This window comes from Amblyomma mixtum, chromosome 3 (assembly GCF_055824585.1).
Source record: "Amblyomma mixtum isolate Tamu chromosome 3, ASM5582458v1, whole genome shotgun sequence".
In the NCBI taxonomy this organism is placed as follows: Eukaryota; Metazoa; Arthropoda; class Arachnida; order Ixodida; family Ixodidae; genus Amblyomma; species Amblyomma mixtum.
Window position 1 is genome coordinate 152,345,349 of NC_143014.1, and position 19,029 is coordinate 152,364,377.

The following is a 19,029-nucleotide window of genomic DNA, read 5'->3' on the forward strand; positions in this document are numbered from 1 at the left end:
TGTACAGCGAGCAAGAGAAACACCAAAGAGCGAATTTACTTTGATGTAAGCTGCTGGCTGCTGTCCCACGCTTCTGGCGCACTCTACTGGCTACTCGCGCGTGATTCCATGGGTGGTGGTGCACGCTACTAGCGTCTCGCCTACTCCGTTCGCGGATGTCATATGATGCTGTCTGTTGACTGCTGGTGAACGATCATATCTGGTGGCGTATGCTGCTTGCTTCTTTAACAAGTTACTGGCGGCTGGTCCGTTCTGACCGTTACTGGCTTCTGGCGTACGCTACTATAGATGTTGGAGAAAGGTGTACTGCAGGCTGGCCCCCACCGATGGTTGCTGGCTTCTGGTGCAAACTGCTAGTTATTGACGCATGTTTTTGACGCTGCTCGCTGGGCGCGCGCAGCTTCCTACTGGCATCCCGCTCATTCTGTTAGCTGCTGGCACATGCTGCTCACGCTTGCTGATGTACTGGAGTGCCGTCACCATTCTTGGTTTTTAAAGTGTTATCATTACTGCTGCCATCTTTGCAAAGTTTGTCCGTCTGGTGTTGTGAGGTGCCGCCTCCACCTGCCAGGAGGCCTTCGCCGCCTACCCACGCGCATTTTCCCTCAACCCACTGTAACTATCCAGAAGCCACCACCCACGCACAACCAACTCACCTACACCCTACAGAAACCTCTCCTACCGCCAACCGCCAGTGAGGGGGCCTAGGGGGATCTCAGACCCCACCAATATTTGCAAAGGATCTGAGACCCCTCTAGCTAGGATGTAAAGACTGCGTGAATCCGAAGCAAGCAACCATTTTTTATTCTTGTCAGTGGTGGCCGAAACATTTCCTCTCTATCGTTTCGAAAATTTTACTGTGATTTTTAGTTAGAATCATTAGCACGTTTTCTGAAACCCGACACGGAGAAAAATAGAAAGTTGGCAACACAACACAAAAGGTGAAGAAAAAGAGAAACCCGCGCCCTCACACCACCAGTCAGTCCATGCAGAGCTGGCCGCTCAGCTGCAAGGCTACACAGCAACAACGAGCACACTGTGGGCACCGTTTGTTTGAGGTCTGTGACATAACATGAGCGAGAATGTCCTTTAAAAATTATTTCTCACCTTCGTAAGAAATGATACGTAAAACATGCCGCCAGCCGCTTTCTCTCTGTCCTCGTCTTCAATCCCTCTCCACTTGTGCTCGAATCACTAGAATCCCCTTCGATGAAGCCAGACGTTATAAGCATTGCCAGCCACCCACCTCCATCATCCAGAACGACCACCCATGCGCTCACTCCAACCTTCGAGAACCGTCACGGTGGCTCAGCATGGCAGTCGGCTGCTGACCCGAAATACGCGGGTTCGAACCCGGTCGCGGCGGTCGAATTTCGATGGAGAAGTTCTAGAGGCCCGTGTACTATGCGATGATAGTGCACGTTAAAGAAGCCCAGGTGGTCGAAATATCCGGCGCACTTCACTACGGCGTCCCTCGTAGCCTGAGTCGCTTTGGGACGTTAAACTGCCTCAAATCAAACCAAACCTCCAGACGTCTTCATTGACGAGATGACCACGTAGCACTGGACTGAAAAAGCGACTGTGAAGTACAACTGAAAGACGCAACGGGAAGGCGATCATTGCAGAAGCTAGATACTATCGGGGACAGACGTGCCCAGGACATGCGAGCGCTCGCGAAAAACGCACCGCTTGCGGCGATGTATTTTTTATCGCCCTGCCCATTCCCGCTGCGGTCGTCCGAGAATGTCACCGGAACGCTGTTCCAATCCTTCGGCTAGGTAGTACGCGAAGCAGCGCTCCGGCAGCCAGCAGAAGCGAGCTGCTGGTATAGGCAAGGGCAGTATCAAAGATACATGTATCTGCCACACTATCTTTCGATACATTTTGGGAATCGGTATTAGGTACCTCTTGCCAAAAAAAAAAAAGTATCGGAGTTTTGGTATCGAAAATACATTTTCAGTGTATCGTGTGTATTCTAACGGTACTCGATACTCGACACAGTGGTGTGCCATATATTTTCAGGCTGTTGTGAGTCAGACTTTGGCTCGCGGCGTTCGCTCAAACAGTAGTTCCCTGAAAAAAGGAATGGAGCAGAATTAGGAAGAGACGGTCCCAATGCCGTTGGCCAGGTCAGTTTTCCCTATTCCTACTTCTGTCGTTTGGCAGATAGACGATGTATATGTTGTACTTCTGCACACTCACTGACAGAAGGGACTAAGAGACAGGCTCATCGTTGTGGTAGAAACCACACTCCGACTCCCCATTGCAAGTTGCGACGGTTGTTAACCAGATATGCAAGACTTTCGTCGTCATGCTCAGGAGCTTGCAAAAAATGTTGACACACTCTTCCAAACTCGGGTCAATGGGTTCATAAACGCTGGAAGCGTCAGGTGCATCAGCCGACGCATTTTCAAGAGGCGCTATACCTCCAGGATCCAGTGCTGGATTAAGGGGGCTGCAGCCCAGGGCCTCACCTGCGGCAGTAAGAGACGGGGGCCATTTATTCTAACCTGCTTAGTATAGGAACCACGGACAATGGAACTTCGAGCGGCACGTATGAAGGAAGAAAACCAGAACGAGGAGACGAGCTCCCACCTGATGTAACTTCGTTTAGCCGAATCAGTTGGGGAGAGCTTGTCGAGCTGCAAAAATAGGAATCCCCCGCCACCCCGCCAGGGCCCCTTTTACTTACGAAGCGATGTGCGTTCGCTTACGGGTTGTGGAAGGGTTTTCGTGGTTTCCTGTCAATCGCCCCGTCCAGTGGCGTCTGAAGGTGCAATGTTGAAAGTGTAGTGTGTTAGAGAATCCTGGCGTCGGCATAACATCCGCTTTTACAGAGCGGCGAGGCGGAATTCCCGCCTCGGCGCCAAGCATTCCGCTAGAGTTGCTTTCTTAATGCGCTAAAAATCAAGTACTTTTAAAGCCACAAATATATCTGCTAATATGGAATGCGGTGCTTGATGTAAAAGTACTTGCATTCAGCCCTTTACATGGCAGGAAATGCAACCCTTTAGTGTCACAGCAGGGTGGGCAGAACGAAACCAGAATGCGCAGCGGCGTTTGAAGCGGCGTCTACGTGTGCGAGTATCATATGCAGACAGTTGAGGAAATAAACGTGCACAGTAGAAAGATTCTCTCAGCTGCACCGGTGGATTGTTCGTGTTCAAGTTTCGCACAGGTATGCATTTGGTCGTCAGAATTGTTTTATGCAACATCGGATTTTTTTCTTTAGCTTTACCTAGTTCAAAAGCAAGTCAGGCTGTGGTAGCTTCTTGGAAGTCCCACAGTTTCACTTCGTCCTCCCGCGGCCACTAGTGTTGGCGCTGCCACCAGTTGTTGGCGAAGACGGGCCGGTTCGGGGTCGCTTGCTAGCTCGCTGCTGCTGCTCGCTGCTTGACGGGACCGCGGTCAAGCTTCGACACCCGTTCCCACCACCACCAGGACATGAGTGCCGTCAAGTCGAAGAGTTGAGTGATGGGAGGAAGATTACAAGAGGGTTTATTTACATCTTTTTACAAGCATAAGAGACTGAAGTGAGGCTCCAAATGAGGCTCTAGTGAGGCTGCTCTGCCGCATTCGTTCTCGACATTTATAGCCTTCTCGTTCCCCAAATTCCCTAGGTTGAGGACGCCCACGCAGGGGTGGGAGGGGCCCAGATCACAAACAACACAAACTTGTGCCCACAAACACACCACTGCACTTAGGGCCACGCCCCCGTCACATGTTGAGTCTGAGGGAAAGAAGGTCGTCGTTGAGGTAGCGTCGACTGTGGTAGGTGATGGCCCCCGGCCAGCCGAAGGTTTCTGCGGGTCACCGACATCTGTTGATCATCAAATGTCACCCGCCGCTCGAGGCCGGACGCGAGGTCACGAAAAGGCCGAAAGTGGTTCCCCGTGCTTGCAGATGTTCGCGAGGGTCGGAGATGATGCCCGCCAGCTTGTCGCGGTGCTTGGCACGCCAAAGAGCAACAGGAAACGAGGCCCTTTGTTCCCTGGAACGGTCGCGGCAAATGGGGAAGATAACGTTCTTCTCCCCCAGGCGACGGCGGCGGCGTTCTACACATGCAGACCTTTCGGAAAGGGGGTCCGTTTTGGTCCTGCGCTCCAACCGGGCAAACTCCGTAATTGAAGTCAGCTGGCACCTGGGTCCTCTCCGTGCGTGCGGTCCATGGCGGCAGGCCCGAAAGCAATCACACTCAAGTTGCTCGCAGCCATACACAGTAGAAGCAGGCGTGCTGGCGGCCACCCGGCGAGACTTGTTAACGTCGATCTTAATGCTAGGAAGGTGAAACACTCGTTTATGTGTTTACGTTTAGATTTATGAACTTTAACGTCCCAAATCTAGTCCGGCTATATGCGGGACGCCGTAGTGGAAGGCTCTGGATAATTTCAACCACATTGGGTTCTTTAAAGTGCATGATATCGCACAGTACACGGGCCTCTAGTATTTCGCCTCCAGCGAAATGCGATCGCCGCGGCCAGGGCAGTTATTTTGTTCGTTCTTTTTTCTTGGGATTGGTTTCATAAAGCCAGGTGAAAATTTTTAATTTTTACGGAAATAAAAGGCGCAGCAGCTGCCTCACTTCTAGGCGGTCAACTCAACAGCGTCTTGAGGGGAGGGAGCAAGGTGCGAATGAAAGGGGAGAAAGAGGTGCTGTAGTGGAGGCCTCCGGAATAATTTCGACCACCTGGGGATCTTTAACCAGCTCTGACATCGCACAGCACACGGGCGCCTTTTCGCATTTCGCCTCCATGAAAACGCAGCCACCGTTGGGCTGGGTTTGAACCCCGGTACTCGGCTCAGCAGCCAAGCACGCTAACCACTGAGCCAGGACATAATTTCTGCTATTCAAATGTAACCCACGAGGGCAGTAAAAAGTTCTTGTAATCAAAATAATTTTAATAACTTTAATATTACCCTCTCGGGCCACTAATTAACGAGTGTTTCTATTTCCTAGTCGCTTCCGGAGTACCCAGCTAAGCTGTAGGAAGCAAGGAAGCTAGCTAGCTCAGCCTGCTTTTTTTTTTCGATGCGTTAGCATTAAAACAGTGCTGCAAACGGAAACCCGTCTGTCGGCTTGTGTACGGCGTCACCGAAAGAGGAGAGGAGGCGACGCGCGCTGCAATGCAGCTCCGCAAGTTGTCGGTTCGTCCCACGTGGCCTTCCGTGGCGTTCGGCCACGGACGGACACGTGTCGCACGTCCAAGAGTCGCGCTGTGTTTTGCAAGCTGTAAAACTAATGCTAATGCGTTACTGTTGCATGAATCCCGTTAATTGCACTTCGCTTTTTTAAAATTTGGTGGAATTAAAATGAAAAATTGGATATATTCCAGTAATGTAGCAGGGGGCGGGGGTCAGTAAAAGGAAAGGGAGAAGGGCCTACATGCACATTAGACCAGGGCCCACATTTTTCTTAATCCGGCCCTGCCAGGATCCTCCAGTCGAGTGTGGCTATGCTTCACTGTTATTGTTGATAAAAGGCACCTTCATAGAATAGAACACGGCTGCGTCCTAGGCTGCTCTGAATACAAAGATTTTTTTCATTTACTTCGCTTATAGCATGATCGCATGGCGGGGCTCTTTCAGACCGGCGGTTTGAGCAAATGCTGTTACTTAATGCCGCTAGATAAAGGTAACATCTAAATAGCAGAGATTAGCAAGCCGTGTTTTGACTAATAATAACTTTCCGCCATTTTATTTTTTGTTGTTTTCCTTCTAGCTTTTAACATACAACGTTTATTTTAAAATACAATGCTTGGGAAATAGTGATTCGGCCTTACCAGGCGCGCGAAGATCGCATCTTTTTTTGCACAGAGCAAAGGCACAGGCGACCTCGTAAATATTGCAGTAACAAACGAAAAGCATCAGAAAATGCTTCAAGTTTATTCGTATGTGGTCAAGCGTTCACAGACCGGTTCCCAGGAAGACATCTACCTTACACCAGAGATTTTGCTAGGTTGTTAACATAAGTGATCGCTTCAACGTCACCATGGCTTCGGTCGAAACCAGCTGCACCGAAAGAAATCCGTGGGGCCGGATTCGCTTAAATCCTTTCAAGAACAGTGCGATATATTGAATACACTAAAGTTCCAGAAACCTGTGGGCTACACTGGTATCTATACACAAATCTGTCGCAGCGCAAACGAAACGGGGACAGCGAGAAGGAACAATCACGACAGGATCCCTCCTCGTCCCCCGCGCCAGCGGCGAACGCGGCGGAGTCACGAGACCACGCGCGCGTTGTTGTTGAAAACATTTATTGAAAAAAGTAAAAGAAAATAAGAAAATGAAAGGTTACAGAACGGGTGGTGTCCTCATTTCAGGACCCCAGTGGCTATCGCTGCCGCCCGGGCTTGTTTGATAAGCTGTGTCTGAATGGCAAGGTCCGAGCTGAGCAGAGTGGCCTCCCATTGTTCCGTTATTCTAGGGAATTTTAGTTCCAATGGTTTTGGCCCAATGCACCCACTTGTAATGTGGTATGTTGTGGGACGTTCTTCGCACCACGGGCAGGAGCCTTCGTAACGGCCCGGGAAAATAATGTGGTACTTATATGGATTAGGAAAGGTGTCGGTCTGGAGTTGCCTCCATTCGCGCGCCTCCTGAGCATTTAGCCGTTTATGCGATGGAGGGTATTGCTGGCGAACCGTTCTAAAGTATTCGAGCCGTGCACTGTAGGCAGTGGGGATTTCGGGGGTGGTGGTGTCCTGGTCGGGGGTGTCTGTCGCTCGGTTGGTGTGCCCTCGAGCTGACAGGTCCGCGGCCTCGTTTCCCTCAAGCCCCGAGTGCCCTGGAGCCCATGTGATTTCGTGTTGGAGTTCGGAATTGTGTACAGGGGAAGTCGTTGCAAATATGGTTAACTTTTTCGGGATTCTTCCTGCGAGAAGAAGTCGACACGCCGCCTGGGAGTCCGACACAATCTGCACTTCTTTGCCATGGGTATCTCCGTACTGGACGGCGAGCACTATCGCGGCCGTTTCAGCTTCGGTGACCGTGCAGTGCCTCAGGGAAACGCTGGCCACTTCTTGGAATGTCGAGTCCACCACCACCGCCGTGGCGCGCGTGGCGTCTCTGTGTAGGGCGGCGTCTACGTATAGAGTCTTGGAGCTGCGGGCGACTGTGCGCTTTAACTAGTCGATCCGAGCGTTGCGTCGGCCCTCGTTGTGCGAGCGTGACATGTTCTTGGGTAGTGGATTGACGTGGACTCTATTGCGGTCCTTAGGTGAAAGGTTTTCCGTCGACTCGATGACTTGAAGATCGGCCGGGAAGCCGAGTCTAATGACTATCTGCCTGCCGGTTTTCGTGCGAAGGAGTCGCTCTCGCTGTGCGAGGAGGAGAGAGTCTCTGATTTCGTCAAAGGTGTTAGTCCCAGTGCTTCGAGTTTGGTGTTGGTCGTATACGGGGGTAGTCCGAGGGCGTGTTTGTATGCAGTGCGGATCAGCGCGTCCGCCTTCTTGAAGTCTTGTCTGAGAAGAGTGTGATACAGAAGACCGTAAGAGATGCGGCTGAGGACAAGCGCCTGCACCAGTCTTATTGTGTCTTCTTCTCGCATGCTCTTTCTGTTCCTGGCAACCCGGCGTATCATTCGGGCGATTTGCTGGGTGGCGTGGGACAGTAGCTTGAAGGTGTGTGTGGCTTTGCGGTCGCTTTGTATCCAGAGACCGAGTATGCGGACTAGAGAGGTTTCCTTGACCCGGGTACCATGAAGTAGGACGTCGATCGGGGTGTCTTGGGATTTGTAAGCAAACCCCTTGACTCTGATTATTTCTGATTTTTCAGGGGCACATCGCAGGCCACGGCATATCGCTTCTCTTTCGACGCATGTCGCCGCCACTTGTAGCGCTTGTTCCTTGGCCGCCAAAGAGCCTTTGGTGGTCCAGATGGTGATATCATACGCGTACAGAGTGAATCCAATGTCGGGAACTTCTTGCAGGGCCTTTGCCACTCCAATCATGGCGATGTTAAATAGGAGAGGGGAGATGATGGATCCCTGCGGCGTGCCCTTATTGGGCATGCTCTTGATGTCGGAGCGCGTTTCGCCTATGCCAATGGTGGCCGTGCGGTTCGAGAGGAAATTCTTGATGTATTGGAATACCCGTTCACCACAGTGGAGGTTATTCAGTTCGTTCAGGATGGCGTCATGCGAGACGTTTTCGAAAGCTCCCTTGAGATCGAGAGTCATGACGACGTGTTCGGATTCTCTCGGGATGCCGACAAGGACCTCGTTATGCAGAAGGAGGAAGGCGTCTTGCGTCGAGAGACCCGCCCGGAATCCCAGCATCGATGGGTGGAAAAGGTTGTTTTCTTCTAAGTAGTTTTGGAGTCTTGTTTGCACTACTCGTTCGTACAGCTTGCCGAGGCACGATGTAAGCGAGATGGGTCGGAGGGCTTCAATTGTAGGTTGTTTCCCGGGTTTGGGGGTTACGATCACCTCCGAATCACCTCCGAAGGCACTCCGGCTACTCTCTTTCGTTCCCAACAACGACGTGACGTCACGACAGTTCGCTGTAGGCAGGAAAAGGAAAGAGACGGCCTTTTGTACTCATCCTATGGTGGTGGATTGTTCATTGTTCGGGTAGGAAGGCAGAGGGGTGAAAGGGGAGAATCTATGGAGCTGAATAATGAACAACACAGCAGGGGTACAAAACTCTTCTCCTTCCTGCCTAGCCTCTACTGCATCGCCAAAAAAAGTTGTCCGCGAGGCCCGAGGGGTACACTGCGGAAACACAACAATGACATCAACCAAACAGGTTAGCAAGCGAACCGTCAACAAGTACTCGCCTAAACAACTCGTCCCACAAATTCTTGTCGCACTGCACGAACGGCAGAGAAACGAGACAGGTTGCTGTAAGTGTTGCCACGGCCGCTCTCGACAAGCGCGCTTTCTTGCCGTGGTGTTGCCTCGGTATGACAGCTTTCGGGAACCAGAACAATAAACAGCGTTCTTGGACCCGGTTGGCCCTGTCCGCCGGCCGGGCGAATTTCCTGGATATCGCACCAACCAAAGCAAGCACTTTACGATGATTCACCACTTTTGTGCCTTTCGTGCTTGGAAACGTCGTTTGCAAAGTGCAAAAAAGAGCGTTTCCTTTCGTCGCAATGCAGTCTGCCGCGGTAGGCGTATTGCAGCCGGGCGCATACAAAAGGGAAGGCTGCCGTGGCCACCGTCGGCTGGCGGATGCGGCCGCCGTGGAGAAGCACGTTTTCTACGATCCCCGTCGCATTCTTGTGACCAAGTCTACGCTTCTGACGAACGCGCCTCTGTAGGGAGCCAAAGGGAATGCCTTGTGTAGGGGCTGCCTTGGCCGCGAGCTCCAGCAGTTCCTTGATGGGGAAGTGCGCGAGAACCGCCCGTGCAGGAGTCAGCATACGAGTGTGCCAGTTGCTCGCGTGAACATGCCGCCGTCGTGCTCGTGCCGCCAGGAGAGTGACCTGATCGCGATGATTGAAGAGAGGCGCTTTCTATGGGATATAACAAACCCGAAATATCAACGGCGTGATCTCAAAGAATCTTCGCTTCAAGAGATCACTAGTTGGGACCGATTTTACATGTGAGCGCGAGTTGCCTGTCCTGCTATTTTTGAACTTGAGATGAACAAGAAAACAGTGATGCATTTTTTTTCTTTGAGATTGCAATCACAATAACTTTACTAGGTTCCCATTTCATTGCAAGAATGATGCGTATTATTATACATCTGCCGAGATTGTGGCGTGATTTGAAGTGACCGGCCGAGTGGATAATCAATTGTGGAACAGCAGCGCAAAATACGAAATGCGTAGAAGTAGACACAGGGCACAGAAAGTATAGACGCATCTAGCCCGTGTTTAATTATCTCGCTTGAAGTTTTCGAAAACACCTTGCTCAGGCGCCATTCGCAGCCAGTCGATCATCCAGCGCGGTTTTTCTGCGGTGGCGGCTCGCTGTCCGAGCCGTAGGGCTGTGGCTCCTCAGCAGTGCGTGGTCATAGTTCGTCCGATATTCTGCAAAACCTTCAGCAGCTACGGCAGTGCAAGGCGTCTACAATCTGTGCGGCTGTGCACACGCAGCAACTGCGCACGGAGGAGAGCGCGCGAGCAAGAGCAGAGAAGCGCCGGGGAACGCGAGCGACGGAAGTGGTTTTTCTGGTGTTGCAGAAAGTTTCTGAACAAGTGGCGCACATGTGGTCGACACATGCTGGCGAGCGACAGCGACACGTTTCCCCATTGTTCATGTTGATTCGGTGTGACAAAATCACCGACCGGACGAAAACACTATTTTGTCGTACGGGTTGGCCGACTGTTTCCGCAGTGTGACTCGGAAGAGCTCGGGGCAGGAAACGTCTCTCTCTTGCCGCTCGCCTCCTGCTGACCTGCCCCGACAGACCCCTTTCTGCCCGCCGATCCCCGCATCCAACGCCTGTCGCTAAAGACTATTTGGTGAGCTCCTGAACCTCTATTTTATCGGATAGAACATTCTTGCGCAGTGTGCTTTACCTCGCGTTAGGACAATAAACTATTTCCTAGCGTGCTCTGCCGTTGCCTGTTTCGTCCGAACCTGCCGTGGCTACGACTCTGCGCCACGGGTTGGGCAAACGTGTCGCGTACGGGCAACGCCTGAGTGTAGCCGGCACGGAAGCTCGCCTTCCCGGCCTGCTGGACGCACAGTGACCCCATATCTTGTCGCCCGAAAAGGGGGCGAACTAGGCAATTGAGCAGTGTACTTGGTTGGAGCGAACGACTGTCGTCACCCTAACAAAGGATGGCAGCCGATAGGCCTGACTTCCAGTCCTCGTTCATGCTGTCAGAGCTAGCGGCACAGAATCAGGGCTCCCTACTTGACGCGCCTTTGAAAGGGCTTGGATTCGTAAATCTTGGATGTTCCACGCGGAATAGCCGAGTGACATCCCCTAACACGCTGGCGGGACTTAGCCCTGGAATGGGGGAGGGCTTCACATCGGGCACCTCGCCGCTGCGCGGCGCGGACAATGGGCACTTACGCCTCATCATTCGACGCCATGAGCGGCTGCGCCAACTCCGAGGGCGTTAGTCCGCAGTCAACCGAGGTATTCTTGCAGAACGCAATGCAAGTAATGCAGGGACTAGCGGGTATTTTGCATAACATTTTCTATACCCCGGCCCAGGCACCACGTGTTAAGATAGACGCCTATCTACACGGGGTACCACGACAGAACGGGCGCAAATTAGTACCTCGACCGTCTGCTGCATTATCAGTATCAGCAAGCGACAGGAATCGCAGACGCCGGAATGCTCGCGCGTGTTGTGGCTGTTTCTCTGACGGAGCAAGGGGCTCGCTGGTACCGACTAGCCGGCAACCGAGCGAGCGCAGTGGAGGAGTTTAGCGCAAGCTTCCGCGACGAATTCAATTCCCGCGAACTGCGAGTGAGGAGAGAGTTTTAGCTCCGCACCCAGCACTCCAACGAGTCTGTTAGAGTACGTCCGAGCGATGGACGAACTCTATCGCCTCGCTTACCCTCGGGCCACGAACACGGAGAAAGTTGAGCGTGTCACAAGGCAAGCGCACCCGACTTTCGCGCCTACCTGAGAGGAAGCAGGTTTAGAGATTTGGATGAGCTAGCTGCTGAGGCGAAGCGCATCCAGGGATACATCCTCTCTGCGCGAGCGCATCGTCTACCGCCCCCCGCATCGCTGTCACTTGAGCCGCGCTGCGCGTGGAGTGGCAGCTCAGTGTGTAGTCCATCCAGAGCTGAAGCGTCAGCACAATTTGCTGACGAGCGTGTCCCAAGGGGTTGGGAATTGTCTGACCGTGCTTTGGACCCATTCAGCTACGCTTTTATAATAAGGGAATAATTACTCATTGGCATCCACCCAAGCGCAGCCATACGGCTACAAAGGAAAGCTACGCTTTGCGAACAGCAAACGCTGCCGCAGAGCGGAATGCACCTAGTCGAGATCGCGAGGCAGGCACGCGGCTGAACGAGCGGTCCCCGGCGTCCGCACCGCGAGTTCGAGACGACCGACCGGAACGTGGCCTCCAGCGTCCAGCCCGTCGGTAGTAGTAGCAGTAGAAAACTTTTATTGGCAAGGAAGATAAAAGACTCGAGAAGAAATATATACAATAGGTAGTGTCTTCATTTCAAGAATCCACCGGTTTTGGCCGCCGCTCTAGCGTACGCAACGACTGCGCTGCTGATCAGGCGCCGAGCTGAGCAGAAAGGTCTCCCATATTGCTCCTTCGTTCTATGTGTTCTGATGTCCGGAGGTTTCGAGCCCTTACATCCCCATGTAATGCGGTATGTATCGGGCCTGTCTTCGCACCACGGGCATTCGCCTTTATAGCGCTCGGAGAAAATGATGTGCTTGTAAAGATTGGGGAATGTATCGGTCTGGGGTTGCCTCCAGTCCCGAGCTTCCTGAGCGTTAAGCTACTTGTGCGGAAGGGGAAAGTGCTGTCGTTATGATCTTAGGAAGTGGAGTCGTGTGCTGTAGGTGACGGGAACTTCGGGAAGAGAACTTGAGTCGGAGTTGGAGCCCGCTCGGTTGGTATGTTCTCGAGATAGTGCGTCCGCGACCTCGTTGCCCTCTAATCCCGCGTGACCAGGCACCCACGTTACCTCATATTTTAGGGAGGAATTGGCGCTCATAGAGTTTGTTACTATGCCCAATAGTTTTTAGGTATTCTTCCTGCAAGTAGCAGCCGACAGGCTGCTTGGGAGTCGGTCATGACGTGTACACCCTGGTTACGGGCGTCGCCGTACTGGATCGCCAGCAGGATTGCTGCCACTTCTGCTTCCGCTATCGTCATGTGTTTCAAGGAGGCGTCGACAACCTCGTTGTGGGAGGAGTTCACCGCAACTGCCGTCGCCCGCGTGGCCTCGCTGTGTGTTGCTGCATCGACGTACACCGTGCGGGGGCTGCGTGCCGCCATCCGCTTCAAGTAGTCTATTCTGGCTGAGCGCCTGCCCGACCCGACTCCGCTCGACATGTTTTTGGGTATCGGGGCGACGTGCACCCTCGAGCGATATGTTGTTGGGAGGTTGGTCGGGCTCTGTATGATCTGGAAGTCTGTTGGGTAGCCCACCCGCTTCAGAGTCTGCCTACTGGTGTCTGTGCGAAGGAGGTGTGCACGTTAATTGCGAGAGGAGAACAACCCCCAGGATCTCCTCGAATGAGTTGCAGAGGCCAAGGTCCTCTAGTTTGGTGTTTGAAGTGTAGGTACGAAGGCCCAGCGCATGTTTGTATGCCGTACGTAACATGGCATTAATGGACTTTGGTGAGTTCTTGTCCAGTTAATATAAGGTACGGTAGGCAACCGGTAGGCATGCCTGTCCGGCTGCGTGCCACTCTTCTGATCATTTTGACGACTTGCTGCGTTGTGGTGGATAACAGCCTGATAGCGTGGGTGGCTTTTCGATTGCTCTGGAGCTGACGGACCTGGGAGGAATTCCTAGCAGACATGAGTCATCATGCAACAAAGGTGCGGCGAGGACTGGCGACGGTGGAAGCAGCGGTGACGGCGTCAGGTGGCCGAGTCTACCCTCGGGTCGCCGGACGGAATGATGCTGTGAGAGGTCCAGCTGTTGACGTTGCTTGAAAGACAGCTGCAACATTGGCAGAAGTCCCGCGTTTCGGACACCAGGCGAGGGAGTAAAAGGCCGCTCATTCACCTGCTGGGAAACGGATCTTGCCCCAGCGCTGTCGACAGGACAGCCTCGATGACGTGTCTTTTCCCTTGTCCATCGGCTGAAGCGGCGTGCCATTCCTTTCCCGCGGAGGTGCTGAACTTGCCACAATGGTGAATTCGACACGACAGTGTTCGAGGACTGGCTTTTCCCCTTTCCATCGACCGAGCAGTGAGAGAGCATCCGCAACGCCCCCTGCTGTTGGCGGTACCATCAGTGCCCACAACTGCCCACCTGACTGGACATCGTTTTCCGAACTTTATTCCCCAGTCAGGGATCTGGGGAATACGAAGGGTATTTAAGGGGGTGTTGGTTAGTACCAAGGCACTCCGATCTCGACTGTAAACATGTACAAATAAACCTACCGTACAGCTTCCTCCATAACGGAGTTCTACATCGTCCTTCGGAGCCGGTACCTGCGGGGTTGAACGAGTCAGTCAACACCAGGGCCCCTCCGTCTCCAACGACCCATAGGCCAATGATGCGGATCTGACGGGTCTCCCGGAGGGGGACGCCGTGTAGGAGGACCTGAATATCTCCTGGAGACTTGTAGTTACGCCCTTCTATGCGGATGATCTCTGACTTTTCCGGCGTACAGCGTAGTCCGTACTGGGCGGCCGCGTCCTAGACGCAGGTGGCAGCTTGCTGCAGTTTCTTCTTTGGCCGCCAGAAAGCCTTTGATAGTCCAGATAGTTATGTCGTCGGCGCACAGTGTAAATCCATGTTCGGTACTGTTTGAAGGCTTCGGATCACGCAAACCATGGAAATCAAGCGGTGCAGCTAGGATAGTGGTTCGCTGGGAAAGTCGCGTGCGGCGACAACGCCTCGTTCATCTTCCCTGTTTATGCGTTCCTGTAGTTCTTAGACGAGACTTCCTAGCCAAGACAGGCATCGTGATAGACATAAGCAGCGGAGGCTACCGAGAGCGCACGACAGGCGCCTTGAAGCTTTTCGCGAAGCGCCCGCGGCACCGCAGTCAAGTAAGGGAACGCGGCGCGAGCAGGTGGGGACCGTGAACAATCGCCGCTGAGAGAGAGGCCAGAGAGAAGGCTGTCGCGGTAGAAAACTGCTCTCCCGTGCAGGGAAGGGTAGCGCCCCCCTTGTTTTTACTGGGTTACTGGGTTGATGTAAACACCGCAGAGTCGGGTCCGTGAGTCGAGGGAGCGAGTCCAGTAAACTCCGCTGCAGGGGTGGGTTGACTCTCCGACCCCAACGGGACGGGAGAGGAAAAATGCGAACCTGTTTTTCCCTTGCGCCCTCGCGCCTCCGAGACAGCAGTACTACCGAGCCGCATTCTTGGAGGCCGCCATTGCCCTCTCCCACTGCGCTGCCCGACGCTTGGTAGGGCTGCAGCTGAACCGGTCTCGACTTCCTAAAATCGAGTTCATGTAAACACGCAGTCGTTGAGTAGGGCTCACCTTGCTCAGCTCGATCCCCTGACTCGACCCGCCGCTGTCGGGATCATGTAAACGACTTTACTGCCTTGGAAGTGCAATCCTAGACCAATTAGCTCGGCTAAGAGAAAAGCAATAGACAGCAATCTATGCTCCTTTTCAAACATAGCAGGTAACGCTGCGGAGGTTGCTGAAGTAGTGCGTCCGCGAAGCTACATTACTCCGCCACGTATCATTCGTTCTTCTCGAAACTCCGGTCATTGTTTGTATGAATACAAAGAGCGGTATAAAACGATGTACACTGTAAACACAAATAAGCCCAAATAGGAATATAAATGGCTAGTGTCCGCTTTTAAACTCCTTATTGAAAATTGCGCAATCGACTTTAAGTAGTAAAAAAGAGGAAATCCTCCTTTTTTACTGCCGTCGCGAAATCGAGGAGTAAAATAAAGCATTTACATGATTTTACTACTTTTCCAAGAAGGAGTATGTCGGCTTCAAAACTCCTTCAGGCCCTTTATGCACTCCTTAGTGTCTGCCCGCCGCCTAGTGGCAGCTGCTGGTTCGCTGCACTTGCAGGTGACGACGCCGGCTCTGTCGTCGCTGCCTGCTCGCCTGTGCTTTTGCTGCTTCACGCACGTTTGTCATGTTACAAGACACCGGATCGCCGCAACCTCGCGCACCAAGGTGCGCCACAGACAGTGCCTGTGAAGCCTCCAGTGTATTCGGAGAACGCTTGGTGTTGCACCGCCTGCGACGGCAGTCTGCGAGAGGCTTAGCCAGCCGAGCTCAGCCGAGCCAACATGGCGGTGTGTGACGCGTCGACCTCCCCGAAGCCGCCAGTTTGCCACCCGCTCCTTTGCGCGCTCTTGTCGTGACGTAAGACTGGACATCATCGACCTTAGCAGCAACGTGCTGCAATGAACGTCTCACTCAAGCCAGCAATATGTGCAGAAGCAGCGGCTAGTCATTCATTGTCTACGCAGCATACAAGTGTTGGCTGCTGCCGTTTCGCCGCGCCGACATGGCGATGTGTGTGTGACGCACCAGTTTTCTCGACATCGTCGGCCCCTCGTTCTTTCGCTGTATTGCAAGAATACTAAAGACCGGATTATCATCGTCGTGTGTTCTGGTAAGCAGTATTAAACTCTCCTTTGATGCCATAGACGCGCATGCACTTAACGCCGCTCCCTTTTCAGTGTGCGTAGACTTCCTGTGAACCACGGGTGCGCCGAGATGAAAGGCTTAACGAGAACAGCAAAACAGCAAAGGCTTCATTGTGGTCCGGTGGAGCCAACTCACACAGCAGGCATGAAGTAAGTATCTGAGAAATTTGTTGTTGCATGCGGCTGAAAAAAAGAGTGTGGCACTGCAGTCGTGGCTGTTACGCTAACATGTACAGCTGGAAGTACGGTCAGTTCTTCTAGGGACCAAATTTTCTTCATGCGTTCACGCCCCATGAATGTGGAAAAGCTGTACAGGCAATGATAGGTGAAAATGCACAGCCTTGGGGTCTGTGAATTTTTGTCACGTTATTACGAACAGTGCTGAGAACCGTGCCCTAATCGGTTGCTTTCTTTCCTGTGTTTTAAGAGGGCCTTGTTATGCAAACAATGCAAGCGATTTTATTCTTTTCAGTCATAGCACAGGACATGGCGACGCCTTAGCGCTCACGGAGATTAGCTAAACTGTTACATTTTCCGAGTTGGTGGCATCTTAACGTTGCAGCGATTTTCGGCAGCGGACATGAGGTTTCAACCATACTGAACGCTGCCTTTTCTGGATGGTTAGGCGTCTAGTTCCAAAATGTGGTATCTTGTAAGCTCTTCGCATTTGAAAAATGTTAAAAGAAGTTTCCACTTCGCGTGCAGTTTCCGAACACATTCCATTATGTGAAACTCGTGGAGGCAAGCGTTCCGGTTCAGACTGCTGATCCCAGGAAGGCAGCGAAAGAAAAAGAATAAAGCTTACGCCAGTGTACGAGATCCCCTGCTCGTGCTGGACGTAGTACATTGGCGAAAACAAGCATTTCCCAGAAAAACTGAAGCAGCGCAAAGCGGATGCCAAACAAATGAACAAGGAAGGAAGCGCGGGTTGACAAGACTGACTTCGAGGGAGCTATTTTTGCATCAACTGTCTACGATCAGTGACCCGGCGGATGACTAACAGAAGGCTTAAAAAAGGCAAGCTGTGACTCACTCGCAGTCACACCTTCTGAAAGAACCAAGAAGATTCCCAAACATGTTTTTTTTTTTCTGGTTGGCGTTCTTTCCCGAAAGTATATTCCTTACCCATCCAGATAGACCTGTCTAGAATGTTTTCTTTTGAACCCTGGCCACGAATGTGAGGGCAAAGCTTAACAGAAGACAGGTGGCGGCGGGAGGGTGGGTCTGGTGGTAGCTTTCTATTCCTAACAATGCCTGCTATGTCAGTCACCCTTGCCCTGCCTTTGGCCTATACACAGAATGAGGACGTCCTGAAAATGCGTAGCTGCGGGCTCTCCCATCAAGGAAATTGCATGTAAGCTTCCGCTGCGTGTATGCAAAGCGCTGTCTTTTGTTTGCATGTTTTGATTTCAGTAATTGGTTCTGATATGGTGCCTGAAAAGCATGAGGAACCTCTGACAAGTAAAAAAAAATTATATCTCGAGGCCTCTTTCGGTGCAGGAACGCAGCCAAAGGCAGCGCGAATGCGCAAGTGCCTCAGTAAGACCATTTTATTTTTTTTTTTCAGTTTTATGCTTTGCGGAAAAAATGTTCCCTATCGATGCTGCTTCCCATTCGCCGTATTGCCTTAACGTTTACGAAAGCGGCTCTCTAGAATTTGTGATTCCCCGAAAACCGCGTTTAGCCGCTGTCATCCGACAGTGTACAGGTATGTATTAGCTAGTTGATTACTTACTATGTTCTGCTAGCTAATCTTTTGTCATGAAAAACGTTTAAACTTCAATAATACCTACTTTATTGAAAAGTGGACTCTGAACGGTTGACTTCTAGACTTGAAGCACGTCATAATTCAAGCTTAGAGGTGCAATTCCACTGATGCATTTGTTTTTCTAATCTTTCTTTCAGAAGGAGCCTGTATGTTGACAGCGAAGCATTTCAAGGTTCCCTCCTTGCTTTCAAGTGTGGCATCTCTATTTTCATTCCTTTGGGTATTTAAATTATGTACCCAAAGACAGCGTGGGTTAAGGCACTCTTCTTTTCTACAGGGGCCAAGACGTTGGTTCTCTGTAACCGTCGAAAGCAAGCTGCCGAACACATGTCTCAAATGTTTTGTACCCAATAAAATATTGTTTGAAATAAATCACTGTAAGTTCATCGACGCATTTATCCTGGAATATCAAGCTCTAAAATGAGCCTTCCATACGAATACTTTATTTCAAATCGGCTTCCGCATCAAGTGAAGTAATATACTCATCTGGGAATCATAAATGTAACCCTATAGTAAGAAAAATTTCTCCAAAAATTTCCTGTCAAAACTACTTAAAAGGAACAGGCACGTACTCCTGAAATGTACTATAAAAGTAGCTGCAAAGGAGTATATAATACTTCTATTAATTGCCATGCTAACTCCTTTGTGATCACAACTTTACTCCTAAATAAACTCCCGTCTGCAGAGCGGTAACACTTTACTCCTTCTAGCACTCCGAAAGTATCCCTTCAAGCAGAGGAGTAGACGATATACTCCTATTCTGAGGAGTATAAAAACCCCTTTTCGGGAGTGCGCTACGCGATGAGCCATTTACTCCTATCCGGGTGTTTTTCGGTTTGCAGTGTAGTAGCATTGAAAATCATGGTCGAAGCTGTGAGGCGCTCAGTGTTCGGGCTCTGTGGCCATAATTTTCACGCAGTGTGAACTACTTTTTGGGCGCGGATTTAGTAGAAGCGATTCGCCCTACCAACCGCGTATCATACCACCACGTGTACTTTTTTCTTCTCGAAATTTCGACTAGTCGCAGTACGAAAATGTGGCAAGAGGTAAAACGAAGTCCTGGA

At 51.7% G+C, this 19,029-nt stretch overlaps 1 long non-coding RNA gene across 1 annotated transcript; it reads left to right on the forward strand.

Moving 5' to 3' along the window:
• The first annotated feature begins 15,786 nt into the window (after positions 1–15,786).
• On the forward strand, positions 15,787–18,340 carry LOC149352388 (uncharacterized). The gene is made up of 2 exons (XR_016289528.1): positions 15,787–16,347; positions 18,103–18,340. It is a non-coding gene; the product is annotated as an uncharacterized LOC149352388 (long non-coding RNA).
• Positions 18,341–19,029: the final 689 nt, after the last annotated feature.